This window comes from Coffea arabica, chromosome 10c, assembly GCF_036785885.1.
Source record: "Coffea arabica cultivar ET-39 chromosome 10c, Coffea Arabica ET-39 HiFi, whole genome shotgun sequence".
Lineage (NCBI taxonomy): Eukaryota > Viridiplantae > Streptophyta > Magnoliopsida > Gentianales > Rubiaceae > Coffea > Coffea arabica.
The window spans coordinates 50,922,444-50,935,791 of record NC_092329.1 but is presented as its reverse complement, the minus strand read 5'-3'; the positions used below and the strand labels follow the sequence as shown (position 1 = coordinate 50,935,791).

The 13,348-nt window shown below is 32.8% G+C and overlaps 1 non-coding gene across 1 annotated transcript; it reads left to right on the top strand.

Annotated features, from left to right (window-relative positions):
- The first annotated feature begins 5,747 nt into the window (after window positions 1-5,747).
- On the top strand, window positions 5,748-5,854 carry LOC113715236 (small nucleolar RNA R71). Its single transcript, XR_003453878.1, has one exon. It is a non-coding gene; the product is annotated as a small nucleolar RNA R71 (small nucleolar RNA).
- Window positions 5,855-13,348: the final 7,494 nt, after the last annotated feature.

Below are 13,348 nucleotides of genomic sequence, written 5' to 3'. Positions count from 1 at the left end.
TCCCCCACGGCAGAGGCGGCCCAAGCCGCCATGCACAAACCCTAAAAGCTTAGCAGACAGAGTATTGAAAAGTCTGTAATTTCAATTCAGGTTTATAACCAACTAATAAGTTAAATTTGATAATTTTGCCCTTATATCTTTTCATCTAAAAAAGAAATAGAACCTATGATTTAATTAGCTAAAAATGTTAGGTATGAAAATGACAATATTTATTTTTAAATCAAATTAATATAAAAGATGAATTATATTATATGAGAAGTATGGAGAAGAAGTGAAAGTCATTCAAATGGGAGAAAAGGGAAATAAAAAATCATTAGATAGAAAATATTAAATTGTTTAATTATACAAGAATTTTGCATATAATTAATAAACAATGGTAGATTTGGTACATAAGATAAAATAGTTGAAGTAATTCTATTGATTTTTATCAGAATTAAGTATTCAGTAAAGATTTTTGTGCTGAAAAAAATACACACAAGTTCAGCAAAAAGATTTCATTTATCAAACATTCAAAACATTTGAATGTCTGAAAAAGTTCAGATTCAGCACTTTTTTATGTTATCAAACAAACTCTTGGTAACAATTCTACTACTTGATACCTTAATGAGATAGGAATAGCATTTTATGCAACTCTGGTAGTCACAAAAAGCTTTTATGATTGCTTTAGAATATTGAAAAATATCGACATGCTTTACAGGGAAAAAAAATAAAAAGTAACACTTGTTTTTGGATCATTGATAAGTGACTAATTTACGCTATATTTGAATAATATTTTATATTATTTTTGGTCACTTTGGCAATATTGTAGGAAGAAAATGGATCACTTTGGCTATAATTGATGTAAAATGTTATTAAGTGATTAAATAAGGTTTTTATTACTTTTTACTTGCATTTTGTCCATGATTTGTATAGGAGTTGGAAATATACTTCATTTGGATGAAAGGGAAGTTGATAACTTTGACATATCTTCATATTTCGGCTATAACCTGAGTTACAATGATCGGATTGAGATGATTCTTAAGTCATCTTGAAGATAAGAGATATATCGACAATTCATATGAAAACATCGAAATCCAGTTTGAAGGTTTTCCAGGTCAAAAAACTGAATTACAATAGCTAATTTTCTATGGTCGAAACTGAGACAAGGCAGTGAGCAGTCAAGGGTATTTTAGTCATTTTTCAGCCTAAACAAATCCAAATGAGGTGATTCTTGATGCATTGGAAAGTTAACTCAAAGGCTACAGGTTTTATGTTTCAATCAAAAGCTAATTCAGTTTCTATCATCAAGACAAGTTTATTTGAAGTTGAGGCAAAATCGGAGCAGTGTTGAAGATTGAACAGAAATTGTACAAAAAGTCAAGGTGGCAATCCGGCGGGATTCTGGCCGGATTGTGGTTAGAAAAGGCTTCTCTCTACACGGACAAGTTGTTTTTACCTCAAATGAATCACATGTAATGCCAGACATGTGACAACCACCACCAACTGTAAGGGGAAGGTGTAAAGCCTCATTTCTTGACCATTTTTATCTTTATATAGCCATTAAAACTTGCAAAAAAGGATATACGGAAGAAAATTGGGAGTGCAGAAATGTAGTTCTTACATCTTCTGAGTGTTAGATTAGTTTAGTATAGAGCAGTATAACTCATCTACTCTTGTATATTAACTAGATTAGGATGAAGATGGAGATGAAGAAGGAGGAGTTGAAGCTCATGTGACAAGGGTTATCTCTTCTCCAATTCTTTATCTTTTGTATTGGATTTGACGGGACTTTTTACTACAAGTGCAAGTTAAATCTGAATTTATACCCGTTTGACTGCAAGTATATAGGCTAAAATCGTAATATAGGGTATGTATCGGATTGATCCCACGAGAAGCAACTTAAATAATTATTAGATCCCAATTTACTCTATTATTTAGACTCACAGTATATTTGAGCAGAAAATTCAGAATTAAATCCGACTACAAATCTGTTTACTATCTAAAATCCTTAACCAGATAATTACAATATCACAAATGGAGAAAAATTTACCAAATACTTGAATCTAAGGGTAGATTCCACTTATGGCACAAAAGATTCAAATGAATGAATTTTAACACTTGTTACAACTCTTGTTTAACTAGAGATTCATTTCCAAAATTACCAAAATTTCATTCTCATGATAAAAATGGTCTAGAACAGCCTAGTTTTCCCTAATCTCTTGGTAAAACTAAAGCTGCACTTATTCATATATGAAATGCAAATTTAATTCACTTGAGTGCAATTCTATTCTCATGAATTAACAACTCAAACTCTACTCATGTTATTCCATTGTTTTTACCATTTCTCAATGAGTAATAATAACTATAAATCTGCTATTGGTGATCAAACAACAACAAATAATCAAGCATACACAAATAGACAAGTTAATACAAGATACAACAAGTATAAATCACATTCAATTCAAATCACTTGGCCATAAGTTTCATCTACTGCATAGATATAGAAATTTAGCTACTCATTGATGAAATAATAATCAAACTCATAACTTCATTAATGGAAAACATCTCAGTTTACAAGTACAATAAAGATAAAGAAAAGCTTAGCCAAGTAATGGTGAAGCCCTCCAAAAATCTGTGATGTCTTGTATTAGATGAGTACAAGATGAAACCTCCAAGTGTTCCTGCAAAATTTACTAGCTAGAGAGTTTTTGCTATCAGAAAATCTGACTACGTATGAATGTCAGACCTCTCCCAATGTCTCTGCATAAAAACTGCTCAAGAGCTCCATTTTTCCAAGTTAAATTCCACCTTTTGATTCCCAAATCTTAACTTTGTTAGGATAGTCAATAACCAATATTTTTTACTTGAAAATAAACCACCTTTCTTGCCCTCTTGTCTTCTGAAGCATGTGCACCGAATTCCCTTGCAACTTATAGTTGGAAAGTAGTATGAACACAAGAGAAATGGCAGAGCAAATTGTAGCTTTTCGGCTACAAAATGCGACTACACAAAACGCGGCATCAACCCACGTTTTGTCAACTCGTGTTTTCAACTCTATGAAATTGGCCTTGCTTCAACTACAATTTTCTCTATGATGAAGACCGAACTAACTTTTGTACAAAACACAAAAGTTGTAGTCCTTTGAGTTAGCTTTACAATGCTTCAAGAATCATCTAAATCGGAGCTTTGTAACCTGAGATATGATCGAAATACTCCCCTGTTTCGATTTTCGACCATAGGATGTAGCTTCTGTATTTCAACTTTTTGTCCATGAAAGCAGCAGAATTGGATTTTGATGTCTTCATACCAATTGTAGGTCTATTTCTTAGATTTAAAATGGTATAAAGATCACCTCAATCCGATAAGTGTAGCTCCAGATATAGTCGAAATACTGAAGAGTGTCAAAACTGTCTTGAATCGCACTTCTTCACTTAAACGTTTTTCACTTCATTTTTTTTTTTACCACTTGAATTCATCACCAATTATCTACTTTTCACCTCATTTGACATCCTTTGGTGATTGGATCATTAACTTGCAAGAAAATAAAGTTTTTACCATTAAAATCAATAGAAATGCCATATTAGTCACTTTTACAAAAGTTGTATATTTTTACCAAAACCTAGTTATTTTAGTTATAAAACTAACTAATCAAACCAAAATTAACTAATAAAATGTACTTAAAAATACGTAAAATAAACTCTTATCAAATACCCCCTCACTTGAATCATTGTTTGTCCTCAAGCAATATGAAATTCCAACCATCAATGATCTAAAGATTGAAAATAAACATGTGTAGCATTTCAACTTCATTTCCTTGAATCAAGGTAAATAACCCTTTCGATTAATCTCAAGTACTCATAATATCAAGCAAAGAAGAGCCAAGTATACCATAATTTTACTAATTCAACTCAATTTTTCATTTTTACCCAATTTCACAAGCAAGCAACTCATATAGTCAATAAAGATGCTAACTAATCTCATGATCAACTTCTTTATTTTTCTTAAAGAGGGATTTATTTTCTTTTTTTCTTTTTTTCTTTTTCTCTTTTTTTTTTGTTTTATGTATTTGAAGAGTTAAATACTACTTAAGTTGTGAAAAATGCTTTTTGACGCGAAAATCGACATTTTTAGATAAACATCACCGGTTACTCAACATTTCACACACTCAAGTTGCTTTTCATACTCTTAATTCAAGTACCGTTTTACGTGAAAGTCGACATTTGTAGATGAAGACTCCCGGTTACTAAGTACAAGAACCATTAAAGTAGGTTAACTCTTTTTATATATATATATAAATATCTATATAGAGAAATAATAAAATTCCCTCTAAAAAATAATCATGAGAAAAGTATGACACATATTGACCATATTAATTTCTTAACTTATAAAATCAGATAAAAAGAAGAATTTTCATCAAATATGCAAAATATAGGCATAACTTTCTCCACTTTACTAGATATACTTTCTTATAGATGTAAAAATTATAATCACATAATAATCATTTCCAAATTATCCTAGAAAAGAAGTTTCAAAACCACATATATCTATTTCAAAAAAGATCAGTGACAAAATTTTATTTGTTTATTTATGATTATTATAGATATATATGTATGTATAAGGTTTTGGAAAAATTTTGATTAAGTCTCCCATTAAAAGTGGACTAAACTCCCTGCCAGCAACCACAAGAAACAAATTTGAAGCACAAGAAATATAACCAACATCAAACACAACTAAACCACAAGTACCACACATATTTCTCCCCCACACTTAAAATACACATTGTCCTCAATGTGTAGGGAAGGAAAGAAAAGAAAAAAAAAAAGAAAAAAATACTTCCCAAGGCAATGGCTGAGATCCTTATCAGCCATTAATCACGAACCACTGCCAGAATATAAGTACCTACCAAATAGAAAACAAAAAAAAATAAAATGAAGTTAAACAACTTAAAGTCCACAAGTTAAGACAATTAGGCAAGCAAATCCAGCAACAAAAGATAGCATCTGTCGTGCGCCAAGTCAGTCATCCCCATCAGCATCATCGTCATCCTCTGCATCATGATTGGGCGGTGGATGAATGCCCAAATGATCTTCAATTCACCAAGGTTTCTGTTGTTGATCACATTGGCAATATGACCAATTTGAACCTCCAAATTTCCGTACATCCTAGCTAATTGGTCCAACCGTCCCTCAACTCGCTCGAATCTATCCGAAGTCACTTTAGCAAGCTTTTCAACCACGATCTCCCAACTTGGTTTAGTTTTGTGGTTGCCTCTGTTGAAATCCCGGCGGATTGGCTGGCCTTGGTTGATTGCCTTGATCTTTCTATCCAAAATTTGGATAATTTCACCACCCTGGATTATAGGTATTGGAATATGGATTGTTTTGGGGTGGACGATTGTAATTGTTGAAATATTGAACATGTTCGCTGCTAGAATATATAGAATCATCATGGTCTCCTCCACAGTTAGTACAACATGCAACAACTACTCCTTGGTTAGAACTAGAACCAACTGCCTGTTAAGTATCTTAACCACATTATCCATTTTTGCACTTAACATATTCAAGGTATCTACTTCAAGTATACCTGCGATTCTCCTTGTATTACCTCGTTCGTTGGCCCATTGGTAATTATTAGCAGCCATTTCTTCAATCAATTGTTGAGCTTCCTCGGCTGACTTTCCCATCAACGCTCATCCCGCTGCCGCATCTACATGCGTCTTTGTCGGATATATAAGACCATTGTAAAATGTTTGGACTAGATAATCTGGTAAACCATGATGAAAATATCTTCGTTGCAATTCCCGATAGCGCTCCCAAACTTCGTACAATGTCTCTCCTTCCTGTTGAGAGAAGCTAGTTATATTCATTCTAAACTTATCAGTTTTTCCAAGTGGAAAGAATTTATTAAAAAAGGCCTTAGCTAATTCAGCCCAAGTAGTAAAAGTGTTTGGAGGATGAGATTGTAACCAAATCTTGGCCTTGTCCCTTAGCGAAAATGGAAACAATTGAAGTTTAATTACATTATCACTAACACCATTAAACTTAGGGCCTGTTTAGAACCTGAGTTTTTTGAGAGTTTGTCTAAAACTTTACTGTAGTGCACTGTAGAAGTTTTTAAAAAAATTTTGTAGAAGTTTTTGTAAGGTGAAAAATTTTGTCGAGGTTTTGTAGGGTGAAAAATTGTTTTTTCCTTTTCTTTTTTTTCTTTCTCTTTCTTTTTCTCTTTCTCTTTCTTTTTCTTTCTTTCCTTTTTCTTATCTTTCCTCTCTTCTCCTTCTTCTTCTTTTTCCTTCCCCCCCTTCCCCGTTATCTCCGCCACCCCCAGCAACAACTCCACCAATGCCACCTCTCCCTCTCTCTCTTCCTCTGCCGCCACCTGAGTTTTGCAGCAACAAAAATGATTTTTTTTTCAATGTTCCATCTCCCTCTCCTCTTCTTATCTTGCTGGCAGAATAAGCAGCAACAGTCAAGTGTAATATATATATTTTTTTTTACAATTTTCCTTCTCCCCAAGCTGCGGGAGGGGGAAGGTAGCGGGGAAAGGCAGAGGGAAAGAGGGAGGGGGGAGAAATAAAAAAAATGAGATTTTGGAAACCAACATATCGGTCAAAGGGGGAGGAGAGGGAGAGAAAAAGAAAAAAGAGGAAGGCCGGCAAAAGTTGACCGGAATAGTTACCAGCGCCGGAAGCGGTGGTGGAGGTGGTGGCCGGATGGGTGCGGGAGGAAAAAGAAAAAAAATTAAAGGGAAAGTTTTTATGTGTATTATTTTGAAGTGTATAAGTAAAAAACTTTGATAAGTTTTTTGGGATTCCTGTAGTAAAAATTGTTAAAAAACTAGTAGATAAAAAACTTGGCAAAAAATTTCACTTCCAAACAATCCCTTAATTGTATCACAGATTTCAAGAAATATTGACAAATGAGAATTTGGATCTTCGGTAGCATTATCTCCATATTGAAATTGTTGTACCATTTGAATCAGTTATGGTTTAATCTCAAAATTATTAGTATTTAACGTTGGCCTTGCGATGCTAGTTTGAGATCCTTGTATTCTCGGTAAAGCAAAATCTCGTAGAACTCGCTTATTTGCCTCGTTTTCGGCCATTTCTTCTTCAAATGGTAGTTTTATTAAAATTTCCTCTATCGCTTGCCAAACCTCTTGTTCCTCTTGCTGTGGTGTATTCCTCTTTTGTCTGCGTAGTGTCCTCTCAATTTCTGAATCGAAAGGTGCAACTTTCCGAGATGTCCGGTGCATATACTACAAACAGAATTAAGAGAGATTATACAACTTTTATTTATCAAAAACTGATTAAAATGTAAAATTAACTATAGACAGTTTAACAAAAAAAATAAAAATGTCTAAATTAATAGAGATGATTAGGCCCTAATATTGCCGCTCTCCGGCAACGACGCCAAAAACTTGACGGGACTTTTTACTACAAGTGCAAGTTAAATCCGAATTTATACCCGTTTGACTGCAAGTATACATGCCAAAATCGTAATGTAGGGTATGTATTGGGTCGATCCCACGAGGAGCAATTTAAACAATTATTATATCCCAATTTACTCTATTATTTAGACTCACAGTATATTTGAGCAGAAAATTTAGAATTAAATCCGACTACAAATCTGTTTACTATCTAAAATCCTTAACTAGATAATTGTAATATCGCAAATGGAGAAAAATTCACCAAATACTTGAATCTAGGGGTAGATTCCACTTATGGCACAAAAGATCCAAATGAATGAATTTTAACACTTGTTACAACTCGTGTTTAACTAGAGATTTATTTTCAAAATTACCAAAATTTCATTCTCATGATAAAAATGGTCTAGAACAGCCTAGTTTTCCCTAATCTCTTGGTAAAACTAAAGCTGTACTTATTCATATATGAAATGCAAATTTAATTCACTGAGTGCAATTCTATTCTCATGAATTAACAACTCAAACTCTACTCATGTTATTCCATTGTTTTTACCATTTTTCAATGAGTAATAACAACTATAAACCTGCTATTGGTGATCAAACAACAACAAGTAATCAAGCATACACAAATAGACAAGTTAATACAAAATACAACAAGTATAAATCACATTCAATTCAAATCACTTGGTCATAAGTTTCATCTACTGCATAGATATAGAAATTTAGCTACTCATTGATGAAATAATAATCAAACTCATAACTTCATTAATGGAAAACATCTCAGTTTACAAGTACAAAAAAGATAAAGAAAAGCTTAGCCAAGTAATGGTGAAGCCCTCCAAAAATCTGCTATGTCTTGTATTAGATGAGTACAAGATGAAATCTCCAAGTGTTCCTGCAAAATTTACTAGCTAGAAAGTTTTTGCTATCAGAAAATCTAACTACGTATGCATGTCTAGACCTCTCCCAATATGTCTGCATAAAAACTGCTCAAGAGCTCTATTTTTCCAAGTCAAATTCCACCTTTTGATTCCCAAATCTTAACTTTGTTAGGATAGTCAATAACCAATATTTTTGACTTGAAAATAAGCCACCTTTCTTGCCCTTTTGTCTTCTGAAGCATGTGCACCGAATTCCCTTGCAACTTATGGCTGGAAATTAGTATAAACACAAGAGAAATGTCTGAGCAAATTGCAGCTTTTCAGCTACAAAACGCGACTACACAAAATGCGGCATCAACCCACATTTTGTCAACTCGCATTTTCAACTCTATGAAATAGGCCTTGCTTCAACTGCGATTTTCTCTATGATGGAGGCCGAACTAGCTTTTGTACAAAACATAACAATTGTAGCCCTTTGAGTTAGCTTTACAATGCTTTAAGAATCATCCAAATCAGAATTTTGTAGCCTGAGATATGATCGAAATACTGTCACTTGGTCAAACCCCTATTTCGATTTTCGACCATAGAATGCAGCTTCTGTATTTCAACTCTTTTTCCATGAAAGCAGCAGAATTGGATTTTGATGTCTGCATACCAATTGTAGGTCTCTTTCTTAGCTTTAAAATGGTATAAAGATCACCTCAATCCGATAAGTTTAGCTCCAGATATAGTCGAAATACCGAAGAGTGTCAAAACTGTCTTGAACCGCACTTCTTCACTTAAACTTTTTTCACTTCATTTCTTTTTTTTTACCACTTGAATTCATCACTAATTATCTACTTTCACCTCATTTGACATCCTTTGGTGATTGGATCATTAACCTGCAATAAAATGAAGCTTTTACCATTAAAATCAATAAAAATGCCATATTAGCCACTTTTACAAAAGTTGTATATTGTTACCAAAACCTAGTTATTTTAGTTATAAAACTAAATAATCAAACCAAAATTAACTAATAAAATGTACTTAAAAATACGTAAAATAAACTCTTATCAAGATTCTTAAGTATGGTTAATGTGCAAGTTTTGAATTTTATTTATCTTTAAAGTTTATGCCTTGGGTTTAATTGAACTTTCTATAATTGTTAGTGTTCATTATTTGGTTATTTGAAGCTATTATTTGAGTAAGTCATTTAGCACTTTAGCTCTTTAAATCATAATTAATTTGGTACCATTGATTGTGATTATCTAAGGTGTTATATCTTCAATGAAAATTGAGATTTAACACTGGTTCAAAAAGTGCTAAACATAGGAAGTACACCCATGAGGGTAGAGCTGCACCTATGTGGTTTTAGTGATTCATTTCATGTAATTTCATTGAAGAAATGAATTTGTAGCTAATTTCATAACCATGAGAATAGGTATGAATGAGTTATGAGTATAACTGATTCACTACGAAAGTAAGATTCATATGCATTAGAAAATTACACCATAACTAGCCAAAATAGTAGTTCTCAATGATCCAAAAATAGCACTTCCATGAGTAGTTCTCAATGTTGTGTTAGTCTTGAAGTTTATTTTATCTTTGTGTTTATTATGTGTATGTGTTTTACAACCTATTCTTCTTACTAATCTTACTCTTAAATTGTTTAAAAGCAATTTTAGATAATAAGAAGGGTAGGTCAATTTGGAGGACAATGCATGAGAAGTGGAAGATTAGTAATGGATGGTTACCAAGTGCAAAGCTTCTTTGATAGAGGTAACCAAGAAATTACTGAAGGGATATCTTTCGAAAATGGTTTAAAGTGTTTAAAGGCTAAACTTGATGTTATAACGTTACAAATTCAAATGGATGCCATTATCTATGAAATTGAGCAAAAGAAGAATGTTAATATTTTTAATTCTAATCATGTGATTTGTGACTTGTGTGGAGATTATCATGCTACTTATACATGTATGCAAGCACAAAATGTAGATTATTATGATGAATTAGGACATTATAATTCTTGTTTTGATCAATATGGTGCTAATAGGGGCAATTCTTCTATTTTTGGTTGGGATAATCAATATACTTATAGTGATTCTCCATATTTTTTTTATTATCCACCCGAATGTGTCCATTATGAATCAAAACCATCTTGGAATTGGCAATAGAAAGGTTAATTAATGCACCTTCACCTTTGAAATTAGAAAGTGAACCATTAGCTAACTGATAAGAGTATATTTTACGTATTTTTAGTGTGATTTATTAATTAATTTTGGTGTGTTTTATTTAGTTTTATAAATAATTAACTAAGATTCTAGTGAAAATATGCATTTTGTGGTTAAAATGTGAAAATTGTATTTCTATGCATTTTTATGGTAAAAATTTCATATTTTACAGGTTTAATAATTCAATCATCAAATGGAGACCATTGAGAAGATATTTGGATGATTGATGATGATTTAGAATGATGAAAATAAAATCTGAAGTGTAAAAGGAGAAATGCAATTTGAGAACAAAAGAATCAAACAAAAGTCAGCTTTGGCATCTGTTGGTATTTTGGCTATATCTTGGGTTACATACATTGGATTGAGATAATCTTTATACCATTTTGAAGCTAAGAGACGTATCTACATTTGGTATGAAGACATCAAAGTCCAATTCAGCCGTTTTCATAGTCCAAAAGTTGAAATACCGAAATTCAACTCAGCTATTCAAAGTTGAAAACAGAGCTCTGACCAGTCTTTGGTATTTTGGTCATATCTCGATCTAGAGAGCTCCAAATTGGATGATTCTTAAGGCATTGGACATCTATTTCAATGGATTACAACTTCTATGTTTTGCACAAGAGCCAATTCAGCCGCCATCATAGAGAAAATAGCAATTGAAGTAGCCAGATTCTGGTCAGAAATAGCTGCTCTCCACTGGTACAATCTGTTTTCTCCTTCAATAATTCACAGCTATGGATGAATGTATGACAACCAATTAGCAGCTGTAAAAGGGATGTTTCAAGTCTCATTTCCTGACTGCATTCATCTATGTATAGCCATGGACTTGCAAGATTCAAAATAACTTTGCAAGGTTAGGAAAACTCACCAAAAATGTAGTGTTCACTAGTTTTTCTTAGTTCATTAGTATAGTATAGGTAGAGTAGTTTATCCTTCTTGTATTTGTAGTTAGATTTGGAGGAAAATTGGAGGAACAAAGATGGAGAGTTTGAAACTCATGTGACAAGGGTGACTTCTCTCCTATCACTTTCTCTTTTGTATTTGAATTCATGTTTAATTATAATACAAGTTTGGTGTTTGTTTTTACCATATTTAGTTAAACTTTATGCCTAGAGTATGGATGAACTTTCTACATCTTGTTTATGATCTTTACTTGGTTATTTGATGATATTATTTTGACCAAGCTATTTATCATTTTTGCTTTTCTAATCATGATTAACCGGCCATTAATTTGGATTATCTAAAGGTGTTAAGTTTGCAATGAGAATTGGAATTTAATACTAGTTCAAGGAAGTGGTAAATCTAGGGAATACACTCACGAGAGTAGAGGTCCACCTATGTGGCTTAAATGACTTGTTCATGTAATTTCATAGAAAAAATGAACTTGTAATTCATTCATAACCACGAGAGTAGGTATGATTAGTTACAAGTATAGTTGATTCACTACGAGAGTAGGTTTCACATACATTAGGAAATTACGCCATAACTAGTCAAGATAATAACATTCACTTAACCGGTATTCTCATTTGCAAGAGTAGTAAGAATTTCATATCTCTAGGAGCTTTATAGTGTTATTTTCATTAATTTTATATTTAAGCTAGTCTAGATAATAAAGGAGTTCAAAAAACACCAGTAATTGCAATCTTCCCTGTGAGATCGACCCTTAATACCCTATATTCACTCACGATTCGTATACTTGCGATAAATCGCGTGTGGGGTATTTAGGAGTTTATAAATGTAAAACTTGATTGGGATGAGCTAATATTATATGTATATCCCGCGCACGTCTCTAACAATTTTAAACCATCTTGAGAGTTAGCTATAGAAAAGCTAGCAAATGCAACCTCCGACCGTTTTGGTAGGGTTGAGGAAATGTTAGATGAATTAGCTTCTCACTTTGGTAGAATACAAACCAATTATATGCATTGTGTGAAGATATTTCCTCTAATGATATGCAAAACGACCCTATTATGAATGGTGGGAATGTTGTATGTGACAATGGATTAAATTTTGATTAAAATGATGAATCTAATTTGTGTTTCAATGAAAAAATGTCCATTTCACATGATAGTATCTTTGGAGCTAACCTTGAACCTCAAGAGGTGAACCTTAGCGACTCATTTTTCAACCCTCTTGAGGAATGTGTTGAGAGTATAGGTTTTAAAGGTACTATGGCCCAAGAAAGCCATGTGGATGTTGCTTTGGTGAGTTCTCAAGTGGTGCATATTCAAGATAATATTTATGAATCACTTGAGATAGGTAAATCACTTCCATATCTCACATCATTAGAACATGTGGCTTTCACTATTAAGCCACGTTTTAATAATCCATCACGACCAAAAATGATGGATTATTCATTGACTAAACCTCCTTGATAATGAGGTTCAATAGTCAAGTTAATTACTATAAAGATGCGCTTGTTGGAAGGTAACCCAACGATTTCTTGTTTTTAGTAGGTTTTATTTGTTTGCCTAGTGTTTTTTGTGTTTTGTAGGTAGTAATAACAAGGGTTCATGCAAATGATCTCAATTGTAAAAGTGTCTATATTGAGGCAAAAGGGGAGTTTTCATGTTCATTTGATGCATTTCATCAATTTAAAGTGTTTCATGTTAAAGTTATATTCATGCATGATCATGTATTTCCAAGTGTATTTGGTTTAGAAAGATACATTTCCAATGTTAAACTTGAATTTTATTCAAAGAACATGAAAGCAAGTGGATACTGGTGGAATGTGAAAAGTTGGCCAAGCAAATTTAGAGGAAAACATTGCAGAAAATGCATTTTTTTTCAGCAAATCCGGCCATGAATCCTTCCAATTTCCGGCCGAATTCATGGCCGAATATGCAGGGGACAAGA